This window comes from Eulemur rufifrons, unplaced genomic scaffold, assembly GCF_041146395.1.
Source record: "Eulemur rufifrons isolate Redbay unplaced genomic scaffold, OSU_ERuf_1 scaffold_150, whole genome shotgun sequence".
NCBI classification, from domain to species: Eukaryota; Metazoa; Chordata; class Mammalia; order Primates; family Lemuridae; genus Eulemur; species Eulemur rufifrons.
In genome coordinates this window covers 62594-78774 of record NW_027182932.1, presented here as the reverse complement: position 1 = coordinate 78774, position 16181 = coordinate 62594, and the positions used below count along the sequence as shown (strand labels likewise).

At 45.8% G+C, this 16181-nt stretch overlaps 1 long non-coding RNA gene across 1 annotated transcript in view; it reads right to left on the bottom strand.

Moving 5' to 3' along the window:
- LOC138379728 (uncharacterized) overlaps nt 1-10058 on the bottom strand; it is a 66156-nt gene extending 56098 nt beyond the window's left edge. Inside the window, exons 1-2 of the long non-coding RNA XR_011232293.1 lie at nt 9633-10058; nt 6672-6762 (exon numbers count right to left, since the gene is read on the bottom strand). This is a non-coding gene — a long non-coding RNA (uncharacterized lncRNA). The remainder of the gene's footprint in view (nt 1-6671; nt 6763-9632) is intronic.
- Nucleotides 10059-16181: the final 6123 nt, after the last annotated feature.

The following is a 16181-nucleotide window of genomic DNA, read 5'->3' as shown; positions in this document are numbered from 1 at the left end:
AAAGATATGGACAAACAGAAAACACAACACAAAAGGTCAAGTTATGGAAAGACAATTTCTCTTAGAGAAGACCAATTTCTAAACTACATCTAATATAGCATTTCTATTTAATACCTATCAGACTCGCAAAACTATAGAAGCCTGGCAATGTACTCTGTCATACAACTGTACAGAAACAGGGATTCTCATACAGCAGTGGTGGGAACAGAAAATGTCTCAATCTTTATGGAGGGAAATGTGGCAATAACCACCAAAATTACATCTGCATTTTCTCTTTGACCCAGCAATCCTCCTGGCAAAATAAAAAATGATGTACATACACATTCATATCTTATAGCAGTCTTTGTAATAGTAAATCCACAAGGAACTGGTGGAATACAGTGCAGGGCATCTACACAGTGGAATGCAAACTGGAAAAAAGGGATCATATCATGTCAAAAGGCAATCAAAGAAAAAATATTAATGGATAAAGTGGACAACATCAAAATTAAAAACTTTTATGCTTCAAAGGACACCATCAAGAAAGTGACAGCCACAGAATGGTCATAAAGACCTGCAAATCCTACATCTGATAAAAGACTTCTACTCAAAACACATAAAAGGTTTTTACAATTCCATATAAAGACAACCCAACTAAAACATGGACAAAGGATGTGAACATACATTTATTCAAAGAAGATAAACAAATGGCCAATAAGCACTAGGATGCTCAACATCACTAGTCATTAGAGAAATGCAAATGAAAATCACAATGAGATGCCACTTCACGACCACCAGGATAGCTATAGTCAGGAAATCTGGACAATAACAAGGGCTGACAAAGATGCAGAGAAACTGGTATTTTCATTCTTTGCTGGTAGGAATGTAAAATGGTACAGCTGCTTTCAAAAGCAGTTCAGCAGTTCCTCAAAAAGAAAACAGAGTTGCCACATGACCACAGCAATTCCACTTCTACATATATGCCCAAAAGAACTGAAAATATATGTCCACACAGAAACAGGTACATGTATATTCACAGCATTATTATTCATAATAGCCAAAAAGTGGGAAAAACTCAAAGGTCCATCAACTGATCAATGGATAAACAAAATGTGTTACACCCAATGGAATATTATTGACACAATGAAACATTATTCAGCCATAAAAAGGAATGAAGTAGTGACACATGCTACAACATGGATGAACCTGGAAAACGTTCTAAGTAAAAGAAGCCAGACACAAATGGCCATATATCATATGATTTCAGACATATGAAATGTCCAGAATAGATAATCCAGAGACAGAAAGTAGAATAGTGAATGCCAGGGGCTGGGATGAGCAGAGAATGGGAGATGACTGATATTGCATCTGCGGTTTCTTTTGGGGACAGTGAAAATGTTCTAAAAGCAGATACTAGTAACAGCTGCAAAACCTTGTAAATAGACTAGAAGCCACAGAATCATATTTATGGAAAAAAGTCACTGGAGCCAATTTACATGTCACTTTGTTCAAGTGGGGAGGCAGCAGAGGATTATTTTTGTAGCTTCTATGTAAAATTATCAATTTACAAAGAATTTTCAATGATTCCTGTTTTTTCCATGTGTTTCCTCTCCCTTTGAGACTTTCCCCCACCCTCTAGGAAAGTTTCCATTATTACTGTTACTATTAACTTTTAAAACTATCTGTTATGGACATTTTTCAAGCTTACAAAAGTAGAGAGAATTATATAAGCCTTTGTGCTACAATAGTTTATTAACATGTGCCATGTATTTTAAATCTAAATTATTTTCCTGAAATTGCCAAGACCTAGGCCACATCCTGAGGCATGGCTAATCACTCAAACCTGCCAGGATGGTGCTGGGCCAGGCATGTAACGCTTTCAGGCTAACTTTGGGTGAATTCTGGCAAACTATTTCCTTCACTCACAATGACATTTCTCAAACATTCCCCTTCACTATCTTTGAAGATAGGATGGGCAAGGTAAATAGTGACCATTACATCGTCTAAGGAGCAGGGTTCCATAAAAAAGGAAGAGAAAGAAGAGTGAAAACAATGCACTTCATTAGACTGTTTCAGCCTTTGTCCTTTCTCACAATAAAGTGCCATTCTCCTAAGTGATATAATGTCTACTTAAAGTGTGAGGCTTGATAAAGTATAAAATCCATCCCCATATACACCAAAACATACCCAGAATGTAGAGTACAGATATTTAAAATGTAAGGTAACTGAATATATTTAGTTATACTTTACTAGTGTGTTGCTCTTCCAAATGTAAACTCTATGTTTAAGATATCACCAGTTCACTGCCTTGAAGCAGTTCTCAGGCCACAGTGCAGGGACGGAGACTCCAAAAGGAGCCTGAGGACTGAGCTGTGGAGACAGAGACCAGAGACTGAAGTGGCCAATTTTCAGTTTAGCCTTTTTTCAGATAATTCATATTTTTCAAAGGCAATTATTTTCTGTGATTCAGACTTCAGATTCTTTTCCTTTCCTATTATTTACAATATTTAGGATAATTGTATGAAATGGTACCTACTTAAGAATACTGACTCACAATAGTATAACCACCTAACATTTTCTACTCTGTTCAAGATCAAATTTTATAAAAATATTCTCTTTAAAATGCAATTCTAACAGCAGCAATTAAGAATAAAATTCTTGACTGTATCGGATAATCTGAAACTGAGAAAATTATGCGTATTTAGAAAATTTGACTGAACACACTTTAAAAACACAGAACTTTGTGTGTTCTCCCCCGAGGCAAACTGAGAAGACAGAACACTGACACCACTGGGAATCCAGCCACCTGGGGAAGGGCCATGTCACACAGTGGGAGAAGCAAATAAAGAGCATGGACCAGACTCTGCTGAACACCCTGTCAACAGTACCAGGCCCAGGGAGGCTTTCCTGTCACTTTCTACATGTCCCTGTTCCTTTAAAACCAATCTGCCACACACCTTGACTTTTGTGAAACTGGTGGAGAATTATGAACCTATATTACAGAGGAATTAAAGAAACCTGTGGAAATTATCACAACTGCCTAGGTCCTAGGATCACTATGAAGCCTCAAAATGCTTGTGTGAGAAATACAGTTAGTGAGGAGTGAACACAGATATTGTCCAGTAGTGGCTGAAGCCACAGTAAGTCTTACAGCTCAAGGACTTCTTCCCAGAACAAAGGAATTAAGTCCTACTCTCCTCATACTCAGCCCAAAGGCTTTGAATCTATTGCTGTGGATGGGTCTTGCAGCTCAAGGACTTCTTCCCAGGGCAAAGGAAGTAAGTCAGAATCTTCTAGAACTCAGCTGAAAGACTTTGAATCTCTTCCTCTGGATGGCCATACCCACTGAACAACCTGTAGGTGGAAATGCCACCCCCAATCTGAAGGAACAGGAAGAATCATCTGAAACCCAGATAAAGGCCAGGGAAAAGAGGAGGCTGGCCAGAGAGCAGGGCACAGCCCGGAAAACTTTCTCAGGTTGTCTCACCACGGAGTGCAGATGTGACCCCCAGACGGTTGGTCCGACTGCCCTAGGGAAAGGCTTCCAAGCTTTTCTGATTTTCCTACAGGACTATGAGAAATCCGGAGCTCTGAGGGCAGAAGGGGCAGGAACACCATGCCGCTGCTTTTCAGTCCAGTTACTGGAACACCCAGACATTCAAACTGGATGTCAGCCTATCTCCTGAATATTACCTGCCTCAAGATATGGTACATATTTACCTGTGATTATAGCTATATCTGAGCCCATCAGGGAACATCAGCCAATGGTACCTTTGATATCCATCTTACCTAGCAACACGGTAGCATTTCTGAGGAACCTGAAAAGACTTAAGGCTTTCTTCCAGGATGCATTTATTTTTCAGGTTGTGTTTTTTTCCCCCAGATTGTTTTGATTATCTTCTTTTTTTCCCCAGGAAACTTAATTGATCTGATTCTTGAAAGAGAATTTCTGAGATTTAGAGCTAAAGGTCCCAGGGTACACCATTTTCTATAATCTATTCCAAAAAGAAATATTTAAAAAGAAAGCATGAATACCACTTAGAAAAATAAAAAATTTGAAATGTGAAACATTTAAAAAAGTGTAACTTTTAAAACTTAGAGCTTAGATCCATCCCCAGAGATTCTGGTTTAATGTTTTTTTTAAAAATTTAAAAAGCAATTTAGATGCTCACTCATGATTGAGAACCAGCATGCTAAATATTGTTTCTTCCTAATGTGACTTGTGTAGCACCATCACCTAAAATCCCAAATAATTCATTTAAAACAATATGGTACAAATACTGCTGTAACTAAGGCTTACAATAGTACATTTTTCATCAGCATTTGTCTAAAAATGCAGGTGAACCAAGAGAAAGTCCAACTTTATATTAGACTGCTCGTCGTTTGGCTTTTAAGTCACTTGAAAGTAACTGGGACTAAAACTAGTTTTATTTGAATAGTCCTTAAAAACAATAAAAACTTTCAAATGATTCAAATGGCAGTTTCTTGCCTGAAACAAACCAACGTGAATATTAATCACAAGTAAGAGGCTTCTTAAGATTGTGTAGAACATATATGTGAAGAGTGATAAATAAGTAGGTATTTCAAAAGGAACATTTCAGGTATGTTGATATTAAATGATATTAAACTTGATATTTCCAAACATATAAGAGAAATGATAAATTATAAGTAAAGTAGAAAAAATTACTTTAGACTTTATATTGTCTATAATTTAAAAAGATAACATCTCTAATGGTAAATACACCTCCTCCCAAAACCTATTAAATTTGTCATCAATGGAAATCCCAAATACATTATTCTTATTTTTTGACCAGGCAGTTAAAATAAGCATATTTTATATTAATTGGGGAAGGGCCCCATGTCAAAATTCAATTGAAAATTAAGGACTTGCTCTCTCAAACAGCATTTTTCAGATACACTTTTGAGATAGAAAAACAATAAGCAGGTAAATCAAGAATCTACTAAAAGAGAAAACTAAAAAATTCATAATAGCTTTCAAGCTGAGAGAGCTTCTCTATACTTAGCCTTCCTTAAAAAATTTTTTTTCTAAAATCTTTCCATAGCTATCAAATATGAGAAAATCATATTTAATAACCCACTGGAACATTACTGTGGATGGCTGTCAGGATGATCTGGATCTGTGGATGCTATAACTCACTTGATCTGTTGCTCTCTTCACCACATGCTTCTCATGAAATGGTATTTTATTTTAGATGACAGTGTACACCTAATGGAATTCTGAAGCCTTAGCATTTACCACAGCTTTCAAGAAATTAGCTATTTCAATGTAAACTGAACTTATCCAGGAGAAGGTATGTTAAAAGATTCCTCAAGACAATGACTTCCCCTTTGAAGACAAGAATGCTTTAATGTTGGAGTTAATTCCAAGTGTTTTCAAACATTTTTCTCCATTACATAAGTATTAAAAGAAAGATCATAGGTCTCCCCACCTCCACTGCTCCTGCCTCAAGTTATCTTTATAATGTGAGCTACCATAGTGACAGCAAGAAAATGAGCCAATTATCCACACTTGTTCTTAGATTGCCAGCTATCAATCATCACCAGTGAAATTGGAATTAACCAGAACTTTATATATGGAATGTTTTGATTACCAGGAGTTTCCTAATATCCCTGCCTTTCCACTTCCTGCTTTTGTAGGTAGAATGAGCATAGTTTTTATATTCTGTTAATATTACATACTTTTGGAGACTTATAAAGGTACATTGGGAACATGAAGGCATATCAGTACAAAGACCCAAGAGGTTCATGGGTTTTAGGGAGACAGAATAGCATAATATAGGTTTGGTAGTCATACCCATGGATTGAAACCAATTTGATTATGTCTGTGTGAACTTGGGTACCAGCAATTTAACTGTGTCTCTTCCCTTATTATAAAATCGTTATAACAACATTCCCCTCATGATGCTGTTGTGAAGACAAAATGGAAAATGTACACTGCCTAGTATGGAAGATGCTCAATGATGGACATCTTAAAAAAAAAAAATGGTAGTGCCATAGGCACTGTTTGTGATAAAACCTAGCTTGCTAGAAACTGCTTGCAAAGTGGACTTGCAAAGTGATCTAATGTGCATAGTCAAATTAAAATGTATGTAAGTCAGATTCGCTAACTATAAACCATAGTATCTAACTAAATTTTTTTAAGTAGTATTTTTAATCCCACTTATGAGAATTAATGTGACAAGCTCTCAACAGAAATCCATTGAAAAATATTTGTATATCTTGCTTTTATGTCCATATGATAAATGCTTAACCTAAGAAAGAAGATCCTACATTCTTTAAATTATATTTTAAATTTACTTAACATACAAGCTGACCAAACCAGGAAAAAAACAAAAAACCCAACACTGAAAACTTTTAAACGGGTCTACCTTTCACTTAAATGCCCAGATAATATCTGGAGAATATAGTATATGTTTGATATTTAATACAGGTCTACTTTTTAACAGAGTACTGTAAAAAATTAACATAAGAAAGTTGCTTTTAGGTCAGGAGTGGTGGCTCATGCCTTAATCCTAGCACTCTGGGAGGCTGAGATGGGCAGATTGCTAGAGGTCAGGAGTTCGAGACCAGCCTGAGCAAGAGCGAGACCCTGGCTCTACTAAAAATAGAAAGAAATTAGCTGAACAACTAAAAATATATAGAAAAAATTAGCCGGTCATGGTGGTACATACCTGTAGTCCCAGCTACTCAGGAGGCTAAAGCAGCAGGTTTGCTTGAGGCCAGGAATTTGAGGTTGCTGTGAGCTAGGCTGATGCCAGGGCACTGTAGCCAAAAAAAAAAAAAGTGAGTTGATTTTAAAAACCCTCAGGTGGTTAATACAGTAAAAAAGTTACAAATTAGAATAAATTTTAAATCATCAGTGCTAACACCTCACAAGTAATTTTAACTCAAATACAATGTATCTTAATTCAGCTTCTGTTCCACAGTACCCTGGACTTACTCTCTTCTGTTACACTTTATTGTGCTTCCTTCAGTAATTGGGTTACTCTGAACTATAAACTCTGCAATGGCAAGAACTCTCTTATCTTGTTCACCTCAGCACCTAGCAAGTGTATGGCACATAGCAGAGTTTCAATAAATAACAATGTATTAATAAATGAAGTTAAGACATTAAAATTGCATATATTCTACTTGTACAAAAAATGCAATTTTAATGTGATTTTATGAAACAGATTTAATTATGAAGTAACTTGAACTATAAAAGCATTTATTTAAAATAAAACTAGCTTACCTACTATACTTATTATTCAGTTTAAAAAATAAAACTTTGTGTACAAGTTTTCAGCAACACACATTTTCCAACTAACATGTAAGATAATGTGATCTGGAAATGTATCTCTCTCATTTCTGAAGAACATATAGATAACAGTCTATATGACTCCTTCAAAACTCTGATGCAACAGTATTCTATTACCTTCATCATTTCTCTTTTTAATTTTACATAAAGGTAGACAAACTTTTAGCCATTTATGGAGCAAACAGTCTGGACAATTGCTGATGTTACCAACTGTAAGTGAAATCTGCCACATACCCAGTGCAAATGCAACTTTACAATGATTTAATAGTGTGAATAAATTGCTTCAGTGTTTGCACATAAGGGTATTTCTATTGCTTCTGATCAAACACATTTAAAAGATCTTACCCTGCACCTTAATTGTGAAAATATATTCCAAGATACTAAATTTCCCTTAAAAGAAACCTGAGTTAAAAATCAGAATACTACTCTGAAATAGAAAATATACAAAAAAGAAAGATTAAATATCTAATTAGATTATTTGTTGAATTGAGTTAAATATCTAATTTCCTAAGTTTCCCTCCTAAAGTATGTAATGGATTATACAAATACTAAGAAAACTCCAAATAATTTTTATGTTATAGACTATTTCTTTCCATTTGTAACTAATTTTGATATTAAAGCTCGTATAGCATTTTCACAATACAAACTAAGTAACTTTTTATGAATTTCCTACAGAAAAAAACATAACAGCAGGTACCTACGCACACATAAGCTCTTTCTTTAAAGCAATACTTCATTTCTGTATATGTTTTAAAAATTAAAGTTAAGCCATGATTACTCAAAAAGACTATTTTATTGAGTATTTAGATTTAGAGTCTTATCTCTCTCCCATTATCTTCATTTCTATCATTTACCTCTTATTCCAGGGATTCTCAAACTTTCATGTGACACGGATCACATTCTCTCTCAAAACATCTGATTCACCCACTTGTCTTCTGTGTGTGTTTTTCTGTTTGTCATACAATGGGATGGGATGAGGGGTGTGCTACAAGGAGGGGAACCTTCTATAACTTAAAGGAGGACTGCTATGCTTTTAAGATAATACGTAAGGGTTTTAAGTGAGATAATGTTTGTAAATAATTGCACAGTGGCTGATATACAGTAGACAGACAATACATGATATTAATACATATTATTGTAACTCATCTGTGTTATAAAATCGTAGACACCAAAACATTTCAAAAACCAAGACTACTGGGGGGCAAAACACTGACAACCTGCAGTGCAACCTCTGCACAGAGTCTCTGTGCCAAAGCAGATTCATACTTGTTTTGAAATGTGACAGTGGCACGCAAGTAAGTAACTCAAAGTTAATACGTGAGAGATACAAGTAGACATTGAACTCAAATCAGTTACTTTTTACTTCTTGTGAAAATTCCTAGTAAAAATGTTGGTAAGGGATTAAGGACAAGAATACTCCCTACACACCATGTATGACATGCGGTACTATGTATACACCGTTGTCTATGACACCAAGTATTTCGTATACACTGTATGAGACAACAGGTAGCGCTTGCGTACACAGCATGACAAGGGCAGTGTGTACACACAGTACATAGGGCGCCGTGTAAAACACCAGGTGTGTGCACACCCCACAAAGCACACACACATACACACACACACCCCGCAAGCGCCTCCACAGCTGGCTCTGAAGAAAAGCGCGAGGCAGGACAGAGCAAAGGAAAGTTCGCGGCCGGCCGCCCCCAAGGAGCCCCTCCTCCCAGCGCGGCCCAGCAGCTTCTCCCCAGAGCTCCGGCGGGAGGCGGCGGCGGACCCCGCAGGAGTCCCGGAGGCCCGCGAGGACCCGTTGAGGCAGCAGCGGCCTCGCTCCCGGGGTCGCCCGCAGCCCCCCGGACACGCACGGACCCCCGCCTGGCCTCGGCCGACCCTGCGCCGCGGCTCCCACCGCCCACGGCGCCCGGAGCCCGCGAAGCGTCCTCTCCTCTCCGCCGTCCGCACGCCGGGCCCGCGCTGCCGGCCGGCCCCACCGTGCAGGACCCGGGGCCTGGCCGGGTGGGCGGCGCGGGGCCCGGCGGGCGTGCTCACGCGACTCCGCGGCTTCCCGGCCCGAGCAGGCCCCGCGCCGTCCTCCCGGGCCTCCGCCCCGCGCCCCCGGGCTTTCCCCACCATTGTTCTCCGGCTCCGCCGCTGCCCCCGCGCCCGGCCCTCCCGCCGGAGCCGCCTGTTCCCGCCGCCCGGCGCCTCTGGGGCCTGAGCCGGGGACCGGCGGGCTCGGGGCCCAGGGGCGCCATGTTGGCCGCCCGCAGCCTCAGAGGACGCCGCGGTCGCACCGGGCGAGGCCGGGAGGCGCGGGGGCCCTGCAGCCGGCACTTACTGTGTGTCCTCACCAGCCGCGGCCGCGGCCAGGCGGGAAGTTAGACGCCCTCGCTGGGAAAGTTGGCGTCCCCACGGGCCGCTCCTCCCTGCCGCCCGGCCGCCCGGATAGGCTGTGCCCGCGGGAGCCCTGCACGCGGCTCCTACCTCTGCTCCCTCCCGGCTCCCACGACGCTGCCCACAGCCGCTTCAGCACGTCCCGCGCAGCCACACGCGCCCTCCCTCCCCACAGGCACCAAGGCTGCAGCTGGCGTCCGCGGTCCTAGCGCCGCTGGTTCTGCCGGCAACAAAACCGGCCACCTGGTTTTAATATCTTTTTAATCCGTGGTCAAGAGGAATTGCAGACAGGTGCTACATTCCCATTCCGTGCATATGCAAACAGGACTGCAACAAGAACAGGACCAGCCATTACCAATTTGGCAAGGTCACCCCAAATCTGCGTTCCAAGTAGGTTGTCTATCAAAGTCAATCTGTATCTGACATCTAACGGGAGGAGATCCCGTACACCTGTGGTTTAAGGAAGTATCAGCGATAAGCATACTTTTATAATGCTCACATATTTTCCCTCTTGTCCTTTCTCCTAGGAGTTTGGAAGGAAGAGCTTTCAGCTAAAATGTCTTGCTCTCGTTATGAGTGGGCATATGTACTTATACTTAGTTTCAGTCACCAGCAGTCAAGTGAGGTCTGAAAATAGGCAAGTACAGTACAGTAAGTTATTTTGAGAGAGAGAGAGACCACATTCACATAACTTTTGTTATAGTATTTTGTTATAATTCTTCCATTTTATTATTATTGTTGTAAATCTCTTATTATGCCTAATCTATGAATTAAACTTTATCATAAACATGTATGTGTAGGAAAAAATCATAGTATAAGTAAGGTTTGATAGTATCCTGGTTTCAGGCATCCACAGGGGGCCTACCTGAGAATCATGGGAAAGACACTACGGGGCCCCACCTCCTCTTTCGCTGGGCATGGAGGCTCCACCTCCTCCCAGGATTGGCTCAGGATTCCCGGCTTCTCCCCCATATGATGTGGCCATCCCACCTCCCTTCATGCAGGGCCTGGCAGCCCTGCCTGCTCTAACGGTGGAGGTGGTGCATTGGCTAAACCGCCCTCCCTCTGGGTAACGGGCCCCGCCTCCTCTCAAACACAGCGTTGTGGCCCCTCCTCCTGTCACGCAGGGAGGGGAGGGCCGCTTCATATCAACCCGTTCGCAGGGGCCCTGCCTCCTCTGATGCAGGGCACATGGCTCCCCCTCCTCTCACACATGATTCGGGTCCCCACGTCCTCATGCAGGGTACGGGGAACCAGCTCCTCTCCTGTCGGGCATGGGGGCCCCAGTTCCTCCCAGGCATGGCTCAGGAGCCCCGGCTCCTGCCCCATAGGGCGTGGCCACCACACCTCCCCCCATGCAGGATGCGGCAGCCCCGCCTGCTCTAATGGTGTTGAGAGTGCATTGGCTAAACCTCCTCTCACTCGGGGCAAGGGTCCCTGCCTCCTCTCAAGCAGAGCGTTGTGGCCCCACCTTTTCTAACAGTGCGTGGGATGCGTTGGCCCCATCTCCCCTCATGCAGGGAACGGGTCCCCACTTCTAACGCAGGACATGGCAGTCCCAACAAGGCTTATCTGTTCGTTGTCCAACATTCTCTAAATCCAAGGGTTGGGGACTGGCCTACAGAGCAGGGCTCATCTCTGGAGTTTGTAAGGTTCCCTAAGTCCCTGGAAGGGAATGGCCTAAAGGGCAGGGCTCATCTCTGGGCAACATCAGGTTCCCTAAATCCCTTGGGGTCTGGCCTACAGACCAGGGCTCAACTGTTGGGATGTCCCAGACTCCCTAAATCCCTGGGGGGGGACACAGGCCCCCAGAACAGGGTTTATCTGTGGGATGTCCCAGGTTCCCTAAATGACAGGGGGCCTGGCCAACGGAATAGGGCTCATCTGTATGCTGTCCCAGGATCCCTAAATCCTTTGGGGAACTGGCCTACAGACCAGGTCTCATCTGATGACTGTCCCACGTTTCCTAAATTCCGGCAGGGGGGGGGACTGGGAAACAAAACAGGGCTCATCTGAGCACTGTCCCAGGTTCTCTAAGTCCCAGGAAGGGACTGGTCTACAGACCAGAGCTCATCTGTGGGCAGCCCCAGGTTCCCAAAATCCCGGGGGGCCTGGCTACAACCAGGGATCTTCTGTGGGCTGTCCCAGGTTCCCTAAATGACTGGGGAGGACAGGCCTACAGACCAGGGTTATTTGTGCGCTGTTCCAGGTTGTCTAAATTCAAAGGGGGGACAGGCCTACAGGCCAGGGCTCAGGTGTGGCCTGTCCCAGCTTGCACAAACCCCTTGAGGACTGATTTACACACCAGGGTTCACCTGTGGGCTGGCCCAACTCCCTAAATCCCTGGGGCAAACTGGTCTATAGACCAGGGTTCATCTGTGGGATGTCCAAGGTTCCCTAAATTCCTGGGGGGACTGGCCCACAGATCAGAGCTGTCCCAGGTTCCCTAAATCACTGAGGGAACAGGCCAACAGACCAAGGCTCATCTGTAGGATGTCTCAGGTTCCCTGAATCCCTTGGTTACTGGAATACACACCAGGGCTTCCCTATGGGATGTCCCATGTTCCCTACATCCCTGGGGAGACTGGCGTACAGACCACGGCTCAAACTTGGGATGTCCCAGGTCTTTAAATGCCTGGGGGGACTGATCTACAGACCAGGGATCATCTGTGGCCTGTCCCTGGTTCCCTAAATCCCTGATGGGGAGTGGCCTAAAAACCGGGGCTAATCTGTGGGCTGTCCCAGGTCCCACAAATCGCTGAGGGGACTGGCCTACAGCCCAGGGCTCATCTGTGGGACGTCCCAGAGTCCCTAAACATCTGGGGAGGACAGGCCTATAAGCCAGGGCTTATTTGTGGGACGTCCCAGGTTCCCGAAATCACGGGGGACAGGCGGGGGGGGACTGACATCCAGACAAAGGCTCAGCTGTGGGATGTCCCAAGTTGCCCAAATACCTTGGGGACTAATTTACAGACCAGGGCTCACCGGTGGGCTGGCCCAGTGCCCAAACTCCCTGGGGAAGACTAGGCTACATACCAGGACTCACCTGAGGGGTGTCCCAGGTTCCCTAAATCTCATGGGGGACTACCCTACAGACTACAGCTATTCCAGGTCGCCACAATCCCTGGGGGCCTGGGCTACAACCAGGGCACCTCTCTGGGATGTCCCAGGTTCCCTAAATCCCCGGGGGTGACTTGTCTACACACCGAAGCTTCTCTGTCGGCTGGCCCAGGTTGCTGAAATCACTGTGGGACTGTCTACAGACCTGGGCTCCTCTGTGGGCTGTCCCAGGTTCCCTAAATCCCTGGGGGGGACTGGCCCACAGACCAGATCTCATCTGTGGGATGTATCAGGTTTCCTAAGTCCCCCTGGCAGGACTGGCCGACGGACCGGGGCTCATATGTGGGATGTCCCAGGTTGCCAAATACCTGGGGTGCCTGGGCCACAGACCACAGATCTTCTGGGGACTCTCCCAGGAGTCTCAATTTGTGGGAGAGTGTTATAGCGACTTAGGTTCCCTTAATGCATGTCTTTCTTCCTTTTCTGTGAGAGATCAGGATCTCGCTGGGCAGGGCATCTAAGAAGGCTTATTCTCCCTGCCTCCTGCACATCCTAGGGTGGGGTCCGGACTAAGTGATGAGCAGAGGGCCGCTGGAATACCTGGGCTGACCTGGAAGGGAGGAGCACCCGTTCCCCGTCTCTTCCTTGTTATCAGGTATGGAGCCTGTGTGTGATGGCCGGAGCCCCTGCTGCTGCAGTGGGCCAGGAGGCTTTTCCAGCGGGAGCTGTGGGAGCTAGGAGGAAGGCGGCAGACCACCGGGGTTGGCTCTCCCTGCCCACACAGGGTACCTCAGTCATTTCTGGACACATAGAGGCTCCTGTCTTCCACCCTAAAGTCTCACTCCTCTGAGCTCCCGTGAACTCGTTCGTCGGGAATGTGGCTACATCTACCCTATGTTCTGTACTGAGAGAGGTGATTTGTGTTCAAAACCTCCAAAACTGTAGGCAGAAGGGCTCCTTTCCTGTTTTGTATGGAAGGGTCTTCCCCAAGCTTCACTTGAATTCACAAGAGCAACCTGCACCCAGCCCCAGGCCCGTGCCGACCTCACACCGTCCTGTGTCGCCACAGGCGGCCTGGGCAGGGGAGCGGCCCAGGATGTGCAAGGGTGCACACCCCATGGTTCAGAGTGGGGCCCCCTCCTCCTGGTCACTCCCTGACAGACACCAGCAACTGTGCCTGTGCAGGCTCTGCACCAAGGTCGCAGGTCACAGGGAATTCTCACAGACTCCACCAACTGTGACTGCTGAGTCCCGGCCAGGGTCACAGGTCGTCCTGACACAGGCAACTGCACCTGCTCAGTGTCCACGCCCAGGTCACAGGTCGTCCGAAATTCAAATTCCAACGACAATGACATACCCCGTCACACACACTAGAGAGGCTAGTATCTAAAAAAACGGAACTGCTGATTTGGGGTTCACGGTGATGACCTGGGAGCGTGTGGCTGCTGCAAAACACACGGTAAAACACACGGGAGGACTTCCCGTGAAGCAGCGGACCTCACACGGCAAGGACGCCGGAGACTCTGAAGGCAGGACACAGAGGACGTTGCGCTGCGACGCCACGTTCCCTGGCGGGACGGAATTACTGTAAGGAAACTGCGTTCATGAGCAACCACCTGAACACCCTGCCAGTGACACAGAGAGGACAGCGACCTCCCTCACAGAGGCTGAGCAAGACCCACGTCCAGCTCAGAGGCTGCTACCCCATTGGGGCGGAGAGGCCACCGCGTGGACGTCACACCCGTGGCCACCACGTCCTGGGTGCGGGGGACCTCGGTGGGGTGGAGACTGCGGGTGCCCCGTCTCCACATGTCCACACGGAGCCCCTCGGGGGTCTCTGAGGACCGGCCGGCCCTCATCAGGCGGCTGTGGGCGGGAAGGTGGTGCCCGCGGGGCTGGGAAGGGAAGGTCGCACTCACCCTCGGGGCCTCGCGAATCAGGGCGAACAGGGAGGACGCAGTCGGTTCGGGTCTGAGGCCAGGCCGGCAGGCGGCATGGAGGCGGCCTCCGCAGGACGACGCGAACGTGGCGGCACCGCGTCCTCTCACGCCGCGGGCACAGCCGCCGCGGGACATGAAGGGCGCTGCGCCACCTGGTGGCTCGCGCCGGCACTGCAGCCCACGCTGCTCATCGGGGCGGGGACGGCGGCCAACACTCCCCCCTGGCCTTGCCGGAGACCCAGTGAGACTCTGAGTTCAGCGTCTTCCCAGCCAGGATCTGGAAACTGAAAATCAGATGGGCTCACTTTCCTGTGTCTTTCAGAAAAACGCGAAGGGAGGGAACAATTAAGGGGAAAACATATGGATTGAAATAAGTGGAGCTATAAACTTCACAACTGACATCGAAATCCATTCAAAACCGTCCTCAGACTTCAACTGCAATGCAAAACTTTAAAGATTCGGGGAAGAAACAAAAAAGAAAATTGACAAGGCCTTGGGTTTGGTGTTGACACAATCACAAAAACAATCTGATCCACAACAGAAAAAGAATACCATGGCTGTTATAACGTTCAATATCCATCCTGTGTGAAAGACCGAACTCAGAGAAAAAAAGACAAGCCACAGAATGATAAGAATATGTGCAAAATACATACCGGAGGAACAATTCACATTCTACATATAAAAAGAAGTCTTAAAACTCAACAATAAGAAGACAAACTCCTCGATTAAAAAGGGGTACAGATCTCAACACACACGTGACCAAAGAACATATATAGATGGCAAATAATCATAAAAAGAAATGCTCAGCATCATAGATCGTTAGGGAATAGCAGATACAACAGCAATGAGATACCAGAACACACCTGCTAGAATGACTAAACTCTTTAAAAAAAAACAAAAACAAAAAAAAGAACCAACCACTGCCGGAGGAAAGGCAGAAATTCTCATTCATTGCTGGGAGAATGAATCATGGTACACAGTCACTCTGGAAGACAGCGTAGAAGACTAGAATATGCCACCCCGAGATATAGCTCTTTTTCTTGTCGTTATTGTTTTGGACAGGGTCTCTGTGACCCAGGCGGGAGTGCAGTGGCACGAACACAGATCACTGCCACCTTGAACTTCCACGCTGGAGCGATCCTAAGCCTCCCAAGTACCTGGGACTGCAGGCATGAGCCATTCCTGCCAAATAAATTTTTCTGTGTGTGTACGGATGGGTCCTTGCTATATTGCCCAAGGGTGACGGGCACGCAGACCAGGGCTCATCCGTGGGATGTCCCAGATTCAATACATCTCTGGGGTGGGGGGAGGGGGACTGGTCTACAGCCCAGGACTCATCTGTGGGACGTCCCAGAGTCCCTAAACATCTGGGGAGGACAGGCCTATAAGCCAGGGCTTATTTGTGGGACGTCCCAGGTTCCCGAAATCACGGGGGACGGGCGGGGGGGGACTGACATCCAGACAAAGGCTCAGCTGTGGGATGTCCCAAGTTG